The sequence below is a fragment of the Rhinolophus ferrumequinum genome, chromosome 9, assembly GCF_004115265.2.
Source record: "Rhinolophus ferrumequinum isolate MPI-CBG mRhiFer1 chromosome 9, mRhiFer1_v1.p, whole genome shotgun sequence".
Classification (NCBI taxonomy): Eukaryota; Metazoa; Chordata; class Mammalia; order Chiroptera; family Rhinolophidae; genus Rhinolophus; species Rhinolophus ferrumequinum.
The window spans coordinates 84759059-84776505 of record NC_046292.1 but is presented as its reverse complement, the minus strand read 5'-3'; positions in this window follow the sequence as shown (position 1 = coordinate 84776505).

Here is a 17447-nt window from a genome sequence, read left to right as displayed (position 1 = left end):
GAGAGTAGTTTAATCATCTGGGTTTATCACAGAACTAGAATAGATAATTCTAAAATTTATATGGAACTACAAAAGATCCCAAATAGTCACAGAAATCTTGAGAAAGAAGAACAAAGTTGGAGGTGTTACATTCCCTGATATCAAACATATACAGCTATAGTAATCAAAACAGCATGGTGCCTGCATAAAAACAGACACATAGATCGATGGAACAGAGTAGAGAACCCAGAAATAAACCATGCCTAAATAGTCAATTAATATATGACAAAAGAGGAAGAATATAAAATGGGGTGAGGACAATTTCCTCAATAAATGATGATGGAAAAACTGGATAGACACATGCAAAAAAAAAATGAAACTGGATCACTTTCTTACACCATATACAAGAATAAACTCAAAGTGGATTAAAACCTTAAATATAAAAACTGAAATCATTAAACTCCTAGGAAAAAACATAGATGGTAGACTCTTTGACATTAATCTTAATATTTTTTTTTTTGGATATGTCTCCTCGGGGAAGGGAAAAAAACAAAACAAAAAACAAATGGGATTGCATCAAACTGAAGAGTTTTTGCATAGTGAAGGGAGCCATCAACAAAATGAAAAGACAACCTACTGAAATGGGAGACGATATTTGCCAATGATACATTCAATAAGGGTTTAATACCCAAAATATATAAAGAACTCATACAACTCAACATCAAAAAAAGCCAACAATCCAATTTAAAAAATGGGTGGAGGACCTGAATAGACATTTCTCCAAAAAGGACATACATATGTCCAGTAGACATATGAAAAGATGCTAACATCACTAATCATCAGGGAAATGCAAATTAAAACGACAATGAGATATCACCTCACACTTGTCAGAATGGCTATCTCCAATCGATCGAGAAACAAGCTTTGGAGAGGATATGGAGAAAAGAGAACACTAGTGCACTCTTGGTGGGATTGTAAATTGGTGCAGCCACTGTGGAAAACAGTAGGGAGATTCCTCAAAAACTGAACAACAGAATTACCACATGACTGAGCAATTCTACTTCTTTGTGTTTATCCAGAGAAATCCAAAACACTAATTCAAAAGGATATATGCACCCATATGTTCATTGCAGCATTATTTACAGTAGTCAAAATATGGAGGCAACGTAAGTTTCTATCGATAGATGAAAGGATAAAAAAGATGTGGTATGGATAACCAATGGAATATCACTTAGCCATACAAAAAAATGAAACCTTACTATCTGTGGCAACTTAGATGGACCTAGTGGGTTTTATGCTAAGTGAAATAAAGTCAGACAGAGAAAAACAAACACCATATTATTTCACTTGCATGTGGAATTTAAAAATCAAAACAAATGAACAAATTAAACAGAAACAAACACATACATACAGAGAACAAATTGGTGTTTGCCAGATGGGGTTGGGTTAGGGAGGATGAGTTTAAAAGGTGAAAGGCATTAAGAAGTACAGATTGCTAGTTATAATTATAGTCACAGTGATGTGAAGTACAGCATAGGGAATATAGTCAATAATATTGTAATAACTATGTATGGCGTGAGATGGGTACTAGACTTATCAGGGTAATCACTTCATAAGGTATGTAGCTGTTAATCACTATATTATACACCTGATACTAATATAATATTACATGTCAACTGTAATGAATAAATACATTTTTAAAAATTAAAAAAATAATAAGTGTATCTACTTGTGAGGGCATAGAGTGTATTAAAAGTGTTAAAGTTAAAAGAACACATATATTGTTTAAATTTATGACCATAAGAGTGTATACTTATGTAACCAAGTCTCGATCCCCATCTAGTCCAACCATTAAGTCTGTTTGATGCACTCTCTCCCTATGTTGCTGCATAACAAATTACCACTTAAGACAATTTATTATCTCATAGTTTCCATGTGCCAGATGTACAGGTACAGGTTAGGTGTGCCCTCTGCACAGTGTCTCACCAGGTTGAAATCAAGGTTTCAGTTGGTGCTGTGGTCTCATCTGGAGCTCTACTCCAAGCTCACTGGTTGTTGACAGAATTCAGCTCCTTGGAATTGTACGAATGAGGTCCCTGCTTTCTTTTTGCTGGCTATCAGCTGAGGGTTACTCTCAGTTCTTAGAAGCTGCTTGTATAACTTGACAGCTTACTTCATGAAAACTGGCAGGGGAATCTTTCTCTCATTGGCTAGGAAGGAGTCTTATATAACATAATGCAAACATGTAAGTAAATATCCCATCACTTTCACAGGTTCTTTCCACGCTCAAGGAAAGGCAAGTGCACAGGCCACATAGAGCAGAGGGCAGAAGTCTTGGGAGCCATGTAATGATTCTGCTGACCTCACCTCCTTATCACATTGGATGGTAATTCATACAATGAGAATGACCCTAAGATTGTTCAACCTTCTCCAAGTTGTGACAAACCAAGAGGATTATGTCAGATAATCCAGTATATCAACAGCCTTCCCGCCACTGGATACCCAACTCATCATATCATTATTGAAGGCCCATTATAAAATATTCTTCCTGCCATCAGAAAATTATTCTGTTTCTGTTTTAATTTGACCAGATTTGGGGGTAAATTAGAAAAGGGCATCTCAGCCAAGACCCATCCTGGGAAGCAGAGCACTGCCTCTATTTCAACCCCCATTCACTGCCTCCTCTGAGCATCCTTGTGCAAGCACAAGACACACACCATGCGGAGGCTCTGTTGCTGCAGGAAGCCCTGAGCTTAAAGCAGGGCACTAGTTATGTGACTCAGCCCAGCCACTTCATCTTTCTACAGCACTGATTTATCATCTGTGAGTAGGAAATACTAGTAATGGCTTCCCTACCACATGGATTATTTTAGGGATCAAATAAGATGATACATATTAAACAACTCTGCCAAATATAAAGCACCATAAACATGTAATATGACATACTTCTTTCCATCACAGGGGTGGACTGACCATATAAAATGTCCATTTTATAGGTCAAACAATGGAGTATCAGCAACTTCACACGGCTCCACACAAAAGTAGGTTTTTTAAAGTCTCTTAGTCCCAGGGAATATTGGTAAATATCTCTTGGAAAAGTTATCCTGTGGGCCTCCTGTATCACCAGAAGTAATCTAAGGTTTAGGACTGTAACATTCTTAATTCAAAAAGAAATCTTTTCCAGGAAAGGAGGGAACAATTTTGTGCCCTCTGGAGATTTTTAATGATGAACATACAATCTTAAGGATTATTAAAAGCCGATTCCTCCCCCAAATACTGAATGAACACCCCTAATGAATGATTAAAATAAGGCTGCAAACTTTGTTTTTACAATTTTTTAAAAATTGAATTTTTACGCTCATAAATTATGCTAACTTGTTAGTATCCTCAGGTTTTCTTTAGCTAAGGGTGTAGTATGTGGGAACAAAACATCTGTTTTGTTGTATCATTGGTTAGACTTTGGAATTATATCCGTTGTTGGTAGATAACACAGGACGGCCTATAGAAATGCAGATGCTGAGCTGAACTGAGGACTCTTACTTTCCAGAGAACTTACTGGTGAAGAGGGAGCTAAGACTCCGGTTGTACCCCTTAGATCTGGAAGTGATCTCAGAGTTCCATCCTACTGATAAAATGCTTCTGCTTTTCCACAGCTTTTAAGGTGAGATATTAACTACACAAATCTGAACATATTTTTGACCCGTTTCCATATTGCATGTGGCACAATTGTGATTACATCACTTTGTCCCTTTGCATTCTTTTGCAGATGTTTAGGTTTGCTAAAAATCTATCCCAGGCCGGGCACTGTGATAGGAAGGCTGAGAGAACTCTAAAACTAACAATAGAAGAATTTTGAAAATTAAAGATCTATATAAATGACACTATACAAACCAAAATATTTCTATTAAGTTAAAATAAAAAATAATTTTATTGATGGGTTTTAAAAAACATGTTCTCCTAAAAATTTCAGAGGATTCCAAACCTTATGCAAAATGAAAGTAAAAAAGTAGAATCTTTGGAGTAATCCCTGGTAAAGGAAAAGGTTTGAAGTCACATCTAAATACCACTGAGGAACTTTTAAACATCAGTTATTTGTTCAACTGAACCTTCAGCTGAATCTCTTATTTGTTAAGAAAGAACATAAAAAGGTCTGGGAGATGCAGATACTATTTCCTGGGTGAGAATGGAGGGTAGGCATCATAGCGGCAGGTAGATGGGAAGATATCCCTCTTGAATGAAGACCATATGGGAAGACACATCACACCTGACTCTCTGGAGGCAGCCCAGATAGGGCTATTGACAAAACATGCAAATTCAGGAGAGATACAGAGGCCAGAGAAAAGACTTCTCGGAGTGTGATCAGCCTGGGCATGTGCCTGTCCAATCAGAGTGAATAGGACAGTCAGGGGACCCGGGACTCTCAAATGTGTACCTGCTTACCTTCCACTGGGCAGGATTCAGTCACATGGTCATCCATTTTCTTAATAATAGACATTTATTGTAGTTTTGTTAATTTCAAATGCCTATAGACCTCTGATATATATTTAAGACAAAAGATACACATCATAGGACTGCTGGCAGTTACTAGCCAGGCTGCTAACCGAATAGGGACTTAATGATGAACTTTACCCTCCTTTGATCAGGGAGACCTCACCTCGAGTAAGAGGGCACAGATGAGCACTGGGGTACAGATGGAGGAGGGCTCCCTAGATGGGTCTGACAGTTAATGAAGAGGAAAAAAAAAAGAAAAACTTAAAATAGGGCAGGACTCCTGGAGGTGACTGGTTGGAGGGGAACCTACTACCCTTTTCTGCAGCTGGGATTCTGCGGCAAGACCCCGGTGGGCTGCTGAAAATAGCAGCATCCTGAGGACAGGGTCCCACTCCTCTTCACCTGGTCCTGACGAGGCGTCAGAAATTGGCTGACTCAGATATCTTAACCATCATCCTCAGAATGTTCAGCTTGACCTCACCTTGCGACTCACCTGAACTCGGGGCTGGCTGTGCAAAACTGGAGCGACTGGAAGGGAAAGCAGATGACAAATGCAGCAAGCTAGTTGAGCCGTCAGATGACTAAGAAAGGGAGGAGACGTAGAGACACAGGAGCAGCCAGCGTGTCTGTCGTAAGAACGATTCCCGGATTAGACCACAGAACTTCCCTGTGAGAGCTCCACTGACACCAGCACTGAGCACTAAATACTGCAGTGACAACACCTCCCACATGGGCACCAGACAGTGCATGCCACAGGTAGCACGTCTCAGTCACAAGGGAAAAAGGAAAAAAATATGTATCTGAAAGTTTCAACATTTCCATTTGGAGGCAATTTCTGTCACTCAGGAAGACACACAATATGTGCATTGTCACAAATATTGGACAAAACCAAAACTGTGTCTATGGTCTGGAGAAAATATTATTGATCTTGACTACAAAGGATATAATATCTTTAGCATCCAAGCTTATTCATTAGGAATTACTGTTTTGGAAGTAGTTTGAGAACTGGAAAGTAGGATTCGAGACTGAGTGCCCATGTTGTCCTACCATTTGGGGGATTAACTGCACTTGTGTGTGTGTCTTTTTCAGGTGCATGATGGTGTGCGTTTCCTGGTTGAGCTGGGTTTAACAACATATTTTGTAACCCTGTTTTGTTCGTGGTTGTTTTGTAATCTTTTACTTTAATTTTCTCCCTTTGACTTAATCAGTGTCTTGGAGCCATGAAGATCTTCTTACTTGTCCTCCTATGTCCTGATTTTAGCTTTGCTTGAAGGACAAGAAGACATTACAGGAAACAGCTTTCTGAAAACAATTACTGCACTTGTTTCTGTGTCCCATCACTTCACTTTAGTCTTTTCCAGACAGGAAGGCTCAGATTCAAATTTGCAACTCAGATAGGGAAATCATAGTGAACTTTGTTCCAGTTAAGTTATCACAGCTTCAACCCACTCTGCTATGCTACTTTGGGAGGTGGGGGGTGGGACTCCACACCCCATTTCTGCTTTGCCAGATGGTTTTTTGTGAGACTCAGGGGGAGATGCCAAGGGAGGAGTGAGAAGGGACTTCCTCTTTTCTGTTGCTTTCTTGTTGGCTCCCTGTCAGCTTGTATTCTCTGTGACTTCACCCTAGCAACATTCTTTGTTGTTGTTGTTGTTTATTTATTATTATTTTTTAATTTATTTCTTTTCCTTTCCCTTCTTTTCTTTTCCTTTCCTTTCTTTTCTTCTTTATTGTTAGTTTCAGGTGTACAAAACAATGTAATAGACATTTATACCCCTCACAAAGTGACAACCCTAGCAACGTTCTTAATGCCAGCACCGGCAGCTTCCTTCTTGTAATAGGAAGTAGCCGCTGAATCCCTTTTGCCCTGTCGCCACCACTTAAAGAACAAGCTCCTTCCAGAGAGGCCCACAAGTTTTAATAATTCCAACCGCTTCTCTTTTTCCTCTGAGCCCTGGATGTGGTAGTTGTTTTTGGAAATTGTACCTTTGTAGTAACTTTGGTTTTACCTTTTTATTTACCTAATTAACAACTTTATACACAGCTGTGAATTCTTCATGTTCAATTCTCTATGTTGAAATCACTGTTGTGGTTTCTGCTTCTTGACTGGACGCTGCCTGATACAGACTTTATAGTCTTCAAATCGACATTCTACTTCCTCCAACTCATTAATATTTTTCTTAGTCCTGTTTTGATTTGTGTGTGTGTGTGTGCATTGCATCTATGTAAGTGAACACAAACATTTTATGAATTGCAGTGGCCTCAGAAAATAAACAGTAGTGTTTAATAAAAATATATTTTTAAAATTTTATCAATCAAGTATGTTAAGGAGGTATCAATCAATGGTTTTGTTTAATATAGTAATAGTTACCTACTATTCATCCAGCTTTTACCTAATGGACAGGCTCTGCGCGAATCACTTCATATGGATTATGTAGCTTACTGCTCACCAAAACTTTGTGAGGTAGGTGTTACTATTATTACCCATTTTATAGTAAGTCTTTCTAAGGTTTTTTTAGTGAGATTAAGTAACATTTGGCAGGTCACATAGATAGAGCAGAACTGAGATCTGAATGCAGGGCAGTACATACTGTACACAAGTTTGCTTCACCTGGGTTCGGACTTTATAGGGGGTAATGAGTGTGTCTTTTGTGTCCAGCATGATACCGGTAATTTAATTAAGCAAACCTGAAAATAGCAGTGAAACTCAGAGGGTCACAGTTAAATAATTTGCTGCAGCTGTACTCCTTTGCCACCACATTCCTTTTTTTCTATATTAGGTGAAATAATTCCCTTAAAATATTTAATATATGGATGGATATATTTAATATATGGATGAATATTTTATATATGGATGAATATATGGATGGATATATTTAATATATATATATATAATTTTTATTGCTTAAAAACCTATACATAGTTCATTGTATTGTTTTTTTCTTCTCATTGTTCCTTCTTATTTTTGTGTCTACTATCTCACAGGTTAACTACACAAAATGTCCATGAGCCCAAGAAGACTCCACTCACTCACCAGCTTCAACATAGAGAGACTCAGCCAAATGTCACCATATGGTGGACACACTGAACAGTCACAAATAGCACCTTAGCGCTGACCCACCATCCAAATCCCCTTTCTCAATAACTTGACATATTGACTTTCAAAGACTAGAACAAACTCCACTGTACTTCACAGACTTACAGAGAGATGATTAGAACAGCATTGTCTGAACTGCTAACTATTCACAGGTGTACAATGACATCTTAATAAAGATGTACAAAAACATTGACATAGGTCCTGGAAATTAAACAGACACAAAGAAATGAAAAAATTCAAAAGCCTTTTTTGAAAATAAGGACTATCCGTTCATGAATTATACATTTCATCCAAAGGTAAATTTTAACATTGCTGCTTTATTTAACCCTCTGCTGAGCACTGTATATGGGGCATTTCAAACAAATATCACTTGAAATGTGTTAGAACCGTCACCTGATAATTTTCTTCCCTGGAAGATAATATTTTATGGTAAATAAACAAAGGGCTCTAGAGAGTAGTTATTTTTAGAAAAGAAATCAGGAGAAAGAAAAATAACACAGTGACAATAAAGAGAAAAGTTCCAGGAAATGGATACAATGTGTCAAAAATTCTCTTTGGGGATGAAATGAGGGGGGAGGAGAAGGGTTGTCATTGGCTTTTAGTATTTTGTTGCTGAGTAAGTGAAAGTAAATGGAAAATGAGGTTCTTCCAATTTCAAACTGTTACAATATGGTTACTTTCATACCCTACAGAGAATTCCTAAAGGCATGAACCCAGTCACAAATCCGTACACATCAGCACTTTGCATAAAAGGAAAACATCCATATCTGACTCAAGCAACGATGAAATCAATACAGAAACATTTCCAGAGAAGTCCTGCAGGTTTTTTTATGCATTTACAGCTAGTATATCGTGCAAAAAAATCTTCTGACTGTTTAATAAATCAACTTTAGATCCACAGTCCCTAAACTTCCATGATTTTCTTTATCATCGCCTAGAGAGCACCCTGCAGACACTGAGTAACATTTTTTCTCCTACTGTTTCTATCCTTATTAGATGGTTTATCTCTCTGTTGGTTTTTTTGATAGGTTTGAATACAGGGGTTAAATTCATATCTTATAGTCTTTCTACCACTGCTTTCTCCAAAGCCTACAGAATAAAAAGAGCATTTGGTGGGTGGCCGGTTAGCTCAGTTGGTTAGAGCGTGGTGCTAATAATACCAAGGTTGCCAGTTAGATCCCCACATGGGCCACTGTGAGCTGTGCCTTCCTTAAAAAAAAAAAAAAAAAAAAAAAACAAGAGTATTTGACCAACTCCACAGACAAAATGCTATCCTCAGCTATCTGGCTCAGCCTAATCCACTCTATCAATAGCATTATGCTCATTCACATAATTGCATTTGATTTTATTTACTACTGAATGTCTGAACTACTGGCATGAATCAAATAATTAGACATTCCAAAAAGCACAGTTGGAAAAGACTTCTCAAGTATTATAATAAACATAGCATTTTTAAAATTTCAGGAAATTTTGAGTATCATTTATACTTTTACTGGTGCAAATATCTATTACCCTAAATGTTATTTTTTAAAAATAATAGATTTGATGCTTTTAATAAATGGAAACATTTATGTAAAATGTGACTGGCACATTATATGAAGATGTTAGTATTGGGTAAGAAAGAGAGACATTTTTCTTTTGGCATATTGACTTTCATGACTGTAGCCATAGACATAAGGAGAACAAAGAAAACAGTCATGCAACTGTTTTTTTCAGTTCAAATCCTCAGATTTTAGGTTAGACTCCCTTGCTATAGAGTATAAAACTTTATTGTAATGCCAGTCATATTCTGTTTGTATTAAAGAGATCCATCCAATTCTCTGATTGTGCCTCAACTTTCCTCACCTGTAAATTGGGAGCAATATTTGTTGTTTGAAGTCATCTATGAAATAATACTTTTTATGTTAATTTTTTATAAATGTTATTGAATATATGAGAAATAACAAATCACACTCTTTATTTACAACCTAGTGAGTATCATTTATTTTACCATTTGTTCTTCCTATTAGAACTTTAAAAATTTATTTATTTATTTTGACATTCAATATTAATTTCAGGTGTACAGCATAGTGGTTAGACATTTATATGATTTAAGTGATCCCCCCGACTAGTCTAGTACTCACCTGGCCCTGTACGTAGTTATCACCATATTATTGACTATATTCCCTATGCTGTACTTATATCCTTATGAGTATTTTGTAACTGCCAATTTTGTACTTCTTAGTCCCTTCACCTTTTTCACCCTGCCCTACAAACCCCTCCTATCTGTCACCCCAATAAATCTAGTATCCATCTGACACCATACATAGTTATCACAATATTATTGACTATATTCCTTATGCTATACCTACGTCCTCATGACTACTTTGTAACAACCAATTCATACTTCTTGTTCTGTTCCCTCTTTTTCACCCACACTCCCAAAGCACCTCCTATCTGGTAACCATTAAAATATTTTCTGTATCTATGAGTTTATTTTTATTTTGTTTATTTTGTTTGTTAGATTTCACATATATGAGTGAAATCACATTGAATCTACCTTTCTCTGTCTGAAACTCCACTCAGCACGACACCCTCCAGGTCCATCCTATCAAGAACCTATTCCATTCCCAGGCCACGCAATATTCCATTGTATATATGTATCAGCTCTTCTTTATCCATTCATCCATTGATGGACACCCAGGCTGCCAACCACATCTTGGTCATTGTAAACAATGCTGCAATGAACATATGGACGCACACATCCCCTCAAAGTAGCATTTTGAATTTTTTCAGATAAATACCCAGAAGTGGGATTACTGGGTCCTTCTTTGTCTCTTGCAATAGCCTTTGTTTTCAAATCTATTTTGTCTTGTATAAGAATTGCTACCCTTGGGTTGTTTTTTCCTTTAATTCTTTTTCTGGATTTTTCTCCTGTTGTTTCATTTGGGACACATTTATTTGCCTCTCTGTATTTTTTTCTATGTATTAGGTAGATCTTCTATGTCCCCCAATCTTGGCTGGGTGGCCTTATGTAGTAGGTATCCTGTTGGGCCCAGTGGCACAGTCTCCCTGGTCACTGCTCTGGGTGCTGCAGGAGTGTCCCTTGTGTGGATTGTATGTACCCTCTTGTTATACTTGAACTTTATTGCTATTGCCATGTCAGTGGGTGGGATTGACCCTCAGGCTGACTGACTGTGGAATTTGGCCACATCTTACAGGCTGCTGTGCAGGGGGCTTACCCCACTGAGGTAGATTCACCCCAAAAGTCTCTGGTGACTGTTGAGATCAGCCTTTCTGTGTGTGCCACTTGTGGGGCTAAATGGGTGGTGTTCTGCGGTGGTCTGAAGCCAAACTCCAAGTATGTTGGTTCTGGGGCTTCTTGGAAGTGGGGGCAGTTCTGGGGCAGACCCAGGTCATGCAATTCTGAGGACTGTTCAGGAACTACCTGGTATGAGCTACAAAGTGATCTGGTTGTTTGGCTGTTCACTGCCTATCCTAAACCTGGAAGCATGTGAGAGAGGCCACGTTACAAACCAAGGATGTTTGCCACCAGTACTGGGCCTGGGGTAGCTCTACAAAAAGCCAGGACACCCCGAGGCTGGCTGACACCTGCTGGCTCCCTTAAGGTTCAGCCCCGGCTAGAATCTCATGTGGTATGCAAGTTGAGTGAGACAGTCTCAGGGAGTCACTAGAGTGGGAAGAGTTGTGGTCACCAGGTTAACGTAAACTGTGGTTTGGTGCCAGCGGTGAGCCTGGCGCTACTCAGCAAAAGTCTCAGGGCATACCAAGGCCAGTTGCTGCCTGCAGGGAACCTGCCAGACTCTGATAGTTTTCTAAGAAAGAATACAGTGAGGCTGGGGCTGGCTGCTCTTGGAAAAAGTGCCTCTGGCATTGGGGGAGTTGGGTGGGGCGGGGACCCAGTGAGTCAGCAGGGCAGAGCTGTGGAGCTCATCAGGCTAATCAGATTCAGATTTGGCCTTGGGGTGGGGGCTGCTCAACACAGGAAAGATGGTGTCCACCTGCGGGCTGCACGGGAGGTGACTGGGTGAAACAGGGAAAAGGTCTACTGTCCTTCTGTTTGCCCCCCTGAAGTCACACACCTCAGTCTGCCCCCCTGTATGTCTCCGACGCCTCCCAAATCACCGTCCTTCTGCTGGAGCCCAAGGTGAGTGCCTGAAAGCAAGTGAGTCTGTGCACGGGCCCTTTAAGAGGGTGTCTGGGTTTCCCCGCAGCCTTCCATCCCACCCAGATGGTCGGAATCCCCACTGTTTTTCACAGCCAGATGCTGTGGGGGCTCCTCTTCCTGGCACCAGTATGCTGAGTGGGGGAGCCTGGTGTGGGGTTGGGCTCCTCTCTCCTCCGTGGGGAACCTCTGCGCCTGGCGTATCCCCCATTATTCTCAAATGCCACTCGGAGGTTTGGGGCCTGTTTTGCATCTCTGCCCTCCACCTGTCTCAGCATGGCTTCTTTATAGTTTCAGTCATAGGACTTCTGTTCAGCTAGACTTCCGATGGTTCCCCAGGTTAATTATTCTATAATTTTGTTGTAATTTTAATGTGTTCACGGAAGGATGCAGGCACAGTGTTTATCTACTCTGCCGTCTTGGATCTGTCTAAAAATATATACTTTCAAAAATACATATGTAGTGTAACCAAATAGGGCCATCAATAAACTGTCCTAATTACCACTAGCCTGCCATCTTGTTCTAGGTCTAGTGTTAGTTGTCATCTCCTCTATTTAAATTTTTTTGACCAGCCTTCATCCATTTTTCGTAACAGTACAACATTTTGTATGTTCGTTTCCTATGTAATGTATCCCATTCTTCCTGGTTTTATAGTTATTTGTGTATGTCCTGTTTTTAGTTATTTGTGTAGTTATTTGTGTATATTTTTCTTTGAAAGCAAGAACCGTAAAGTATTTATATTTGTTTCCTTTAAGACTCCTAGTTGAATGCCTTGTTCATAGTATGTACACAATAAATATTTGTTGATTGAATGAATAATTCAGTTAAAGTACCTTCCTCCCCAGGCTGGGTACCTTGATGATACAAAGAATCATTAAATTCTCTCTCTCTCTGCTGTTAACACTATCACAACTTCATGTGATTTTTGCGTTTCCATGTACATGGGCCAAGAGTAGAAACTAGTGTTTGAAACTGCATGTGTTCCAGGAATCATAGGAGGCACCCATCACTAAGTCCTGCAGAGCTATAAACTCGGGGTACAGATGATTAGTCCTTAATCCTGGGAGAGATTTAGGTAAAATAATGAATAGTCTTTGAAGAGAGCTAAATTATTGAAGCATAAACTAGTTTGGTCTCTTTGAAGATATAAGGAGTTTGTGTAGCTACAGGCAGGATTGTGTAGGAAGAGAGTGGCCTATATACAGGTGAGGTGAGGAGAGACGCATGGTCAGAAAATAGGAGGCTTTCACTCGGAATCTGACTAAAGGACAGCCAGCTCTGCACAAAACAGGAGAGTGAACATTTTTATTTAATATTCTTACCTTTCCATTTTCTAGCATCGGAGAAGAGAACAGGGAAAACTGAAGCCTGGCCAGTGCCCCCTCAGAGCTAGCTTTTATTCATGAAAAGCATTTCTCTAGTACTTTTATGAAGAGAGACTCATCATTTATTACAGCCAGTTTTATAAGCCTCTTGGGTTCTGGGAGTATTTCCTATAGCCTCACAATATAGTGGAAACAGCATGAGACACATAGGGATTTTAATTCTTCCCCAGCATTAACCAGCTATATTTCTTTCAGCAAGGCGTGTAACAATCTGAGTGTTCACCTCTGTGGTTGAGGACAATAATACCCATCTCACAGGTTATAAGGATCAGAGGTAAGTATATATGACAGCTATCACAACAAACATTGAATATAAGACAGCTATTATTATTATTAACGTTTTTATGTTTCACTTACATGTGTTACAGTCCCTATATAGTCCAGAAGGAGGAAAAAATAGGCCTGTAATTCCTTTATCTTTATTTGAAGGTATGTATTGACAGGTTAGTATGTGCCATGTATCTGTTATGCACTGAGACTATTTCAAGACAGATTTGACCACTACTTTCATGGGCATTATTATCAGCTAGAAAACAATTGGTATTAAATAGTTAAGTGTGACAGTTCTGCAAAGAGAAAGGTCATGAGCAAAAGCAAAAGGCGGGGAAGATTGGAGTAGAGTCGGTCAGAGATGAAAATTAGAGAGAGGCAAATGGGGAATTTCTAGGAGCATCTTCTGGATCTGGGAGGACTGACCAGGAAAGTTACACCTCCATGCCTCATCTGTGAAATGGAGATAAGAATAGTACCTGTCACAGGATTGTGTGAGAATTATAGTGCTGGAGAACTCCTTACAGAGTTCTTATAAAGAGTAAATAAATATATGGAAAGCACTTAAAACAGTGCTTAGCACAAGGGAAATGCTACAGATATTCGCTATGATGAAGGCATATGTGGCCAGATAGCGAAGGTTCTTACACACTGCAATTACCTTAGTAATTGCTTGTAGGGAAACTGAGTGTTTCAAGATGAATAAGCCTTTACTAATGCAAGTTGTGGGAGTGGAATTATAGGAGGGTATTGTAGGCAGAGTGCTCTATTCTAGAAGCTGCCCAGAGTTCAACCCAGCTAGTCAACACAGTCTAATAGAAATTTTGATGCAAGCTGCATATGTAATTTGAAATTCTCTAGTAGCCACATATGTTAAAAAGTAAAACAAAAGAAAAGAAACTGAAATTGATTTATCACTATATATTATTTAACCCAAGATGTCCAAAATAGTAACATTTCAATATGTAATCAATTTAAAAATATTAAAGAAATATTGTACATTGTTTTTTTCATACTAAGTCTTTGAAATCTGGCATATGCTTTACACTTAGATGACATTTCAATTTAGACTACCCACATTTCAAATGCTAAATGTACATGCAGCTAATGGCTACCATGTTTGACAACGCAAGGCTAGACAGTCATTTATAGCCTTTTATACCTAGGACACATGGTGAAATGATTAAATTTGCTTTTTAGACAGTCCACCTACTGCAGTAGCTCTAGGGAGGATGAACTGGGAAGGGGTGAAGAAAGCCTGGAAGCCTGGAGACCAATGAGAGATCATGGCAGTTACCCAACACGGGACTTGGAAGATGGAACAAGGTAGTGGCAATGAGGGTGGAGAGGAGATGGAGTTGAAGGATAGTAAGGAAGCCAAATGCACAGGGTTGAGTGACTCACTACACGTGGGGCTGGGGAAGAAAGGGAGGTGAGAAGGAAATGTAGATTTCTGAAGTTTATGCCTGAGTGCCAGGGTCATGATAATTGCTCAGTCAGGGAATGATGAGGAAATGTTGATGAGCTTTGGTTGGACATTTTGACTAAGTTACTTGTGGTTTTACCTAAGTTTAGGTACCCAGCATATTTTTAAAACTGTGCCTTCTAACCATAAATAAAGGCAGTATTTTATGGGAAACCAAATCAGTGCTATGGATCAGCACTCCTCAAAAACATTATTTGCCGCAAAGTAAGAATGCATTTTAAGCATCAATTCAGTTTTAAATTCAGGCAGAATAGCAGGTTGAAATCCCAACTCTGCCCCTTACTATGTAACTTTGGACTTCACTTAATTTCTATGTTTCTCAGTTTCCTGAGCTATAACATAGGTTAGGAAAATGCTCAAAATGATTCTTAGCATATACTAAGCACAATTTTAAATAAATGTGCTATAAGCAAACTTACAGAATGCGTACTCTTTGAAACTAGGGTGACCTGTATTTTCATTATTTAAAACATTTAGATCTTATTTGCATAACAAGTTATAAAATAATTGCTAATCTCTATTTCAAATTACTTCTGAATATTTTCATTAAAGTGATTTGGTCAGGAGTGTTTTTAAAATTCTATTTCTAGTTTCTGAATATAGGGTATTGCAATAACGAAGAGCCTCTAGTAACTGATAAATCACATTAAAAAACACATTTAATGAAGAACAATGACAAAAAGTAACAGACAAAAGCAGAATTTCTATTTTTAAAGATATTTTTTCATATACTTTTCTTTCTTCTTTCTCTGGAATTTAGAATGTTCTCTTTACTCTTAGTTTTTAGGAGAATAAAAGCATTAATAAGAGAAAATGCCCAACTTGATTTGTATTTTGTTCTGTTTTATTAAACACCCATTACATTCTATATGAAATACCCCAAGAAAATTAAGTCAGGTGTAAAAAAAAAAAAATCTAGTAACCATTTAAATATATCATTTTCATAATATTATATTATAATGCTATCTAGTATGTGCCAGGCTCTATATTAAATAGTTGAATAGTTTATGAAAGTGCTGGAATATCACACTGAACAGGTTGGAATGTGGTTAGTTCTATTTGAGCCTTGTGAGTCAGGAAACAATAGAACACACACATACTTGATGGAGCTGGGTCTCTCAAGTTGAATGTGCATTTCCTGGGGGGTTGAATGGGGAAGGGATGGACATTCTGGGGAGACAGAGCCTGTAATCATAGAGAAAGAGAAAAACATTCCCTGCCCACAATGCGCCATTGGTTAATTGGGCTGTTGGGGGAAGGCTTGTAAGTAACTAATTACAAGACAATCTAGTTAGTGCTTGATAGATGGAAAGGTCCTGTATTTTCGAGGAAAAGAGGCGGGGAAACACACTGCTTGGGAAAACTAGGGGAGGCTTTACACAGGGGACATTCTACAACATTCAAAAACTTTCAATCTCTAATGCTTACAGCAAAAATTAAATGTAACTGAAGAAGTCAATGCATTTAGTAACAGTCACATCCATTTTCTCTCTGATAAGGTATTAGGGAGAAATCCTTGCAGAAGCCTTTCCCTTAGTTTTCGCATGAATTCTCTGATGTTGAAGAATGCATGTGTTCAAGGTGAAGGAATCCCCCCACCCCATTTATTTTATTTAGGATTTCAGGTGCCTTTTTACATAGTTCTTTAGATAGTTCTTTTTAGAGGAAGTGACGGGGAAAACAAGCAGCACACTATTTCAGGATACAAACTGAAACCAAGGAAGATCACACTTCGATGTGTTTGTGCGAATGGAAGGGTGGAAAGAGAGAGTGAAAGGAAGGTCCTCTGATTTAACTTTGGTTTATCTTGGAGACCTCAGTCCTCTTGCTTTCAGGTGCTGTATTGAATCAGATGTATTGCATCTCTTCCCATGTTCTCATTGCACCTTCTCCTAGTCAGGAAAATCCTTCAGTGATATAGTTTGCCTAAGAGTGCCACCCTGTTGGTCTGTAATGTTGAGGTGAATACTAAAAAACCTTCAGTGCTGCGGTTTTCAGCATAGGTAAACCAGATAACTGACACAAAGCGGGGGTGGTGGGCGTGAACCTCTCTGGGTTCACATAACTGCTATTTATATCCACCCTCAAAACCAATGGTACTAGTAGTTAGCTCTAAATCTATAGAATCTAAAACACGTATGGAAGTAATTTGTTTCTCAAATGGATTTACACTCAGATTTGAAAAGAGTTGAATTTTAGTGTAAATGATTCTTGAATGCAGTTTTACTAGAGAACTCTACCACAATATGATATTATTTATTCACCTTTAAATTAAAGTAACAAAAATAGCAGCAAGCCCATAAGACCAGAAACCAGGAACCCTGGGTTATCCGCGTGATGTTGAGCGGATAACCCACTGGACCTCAACCATAAAATGATAGGATAAGCTTGCTGTTTCCTAAACTTACCTTCAGTTTTGCTATTATGTAAGTAAAATATCTAGATAACAGACAACTTGAGTGATTGTCAACGCTGCAAATCTAGTAGGATTATTATAAGTATAAGGTTTCTTAATTCAAGAAAAATTCAGTGGCATCATAGTTTATCTGCTAATTTAGTAACATAATTTATAAA